This window comes from Phaethon lepturus, unplaced genomic scaffold, assembly GCF_000687285.1.
Source record: "Phaethon lepturus isolate BGI_N335 unplaced genomic scaffold, ASM68728v1 scaffold39402, whole genome shotgun sequence".
Lineage (NCBI taxonomy): Eukaryota > Metazoa > Chordata > Aves > Phaethontiformes > Phaethontidae > Phaethon > Phaethon lepturus.
The window spans coordinates 1-349 of NW_010526207.1; positions in this window are offsets into that span (position 1 = coordinate 1).

Below are 349 nucleotides of genomic sequence, written 5' to 3' on the forward strand. Positions count from 1 at the left end.
CATTTGTAAGAGCCGTTTTGTCATGCTAAACGAGGCTGGAGCAGCCATTCTAACCTCTCCTCTCAGCCCCTTTCTCCGCTCCCCTTTTGTTTACCTTCCCCGGATCCCTCGTTTATTTATCTGCCCCTTCCTCGCCCTCCCATTCAGCCCCGTGTGTGTTAATTGCGTTAGGCCGTTTAATTCTAACATCGGTCTCCAAAGAGCACTTAATGAGCAAAGCACATCCAAACACGCGTCACTCCGGCTGCTCAGCTCCTCCAGACCCGCCTCGCTCCTGCAGAGAGACACCCCTCCCTTAGCAAAGGGGCCTCGATGAACAGCCCCCTCCCCGCCATCACTAATTGATCCG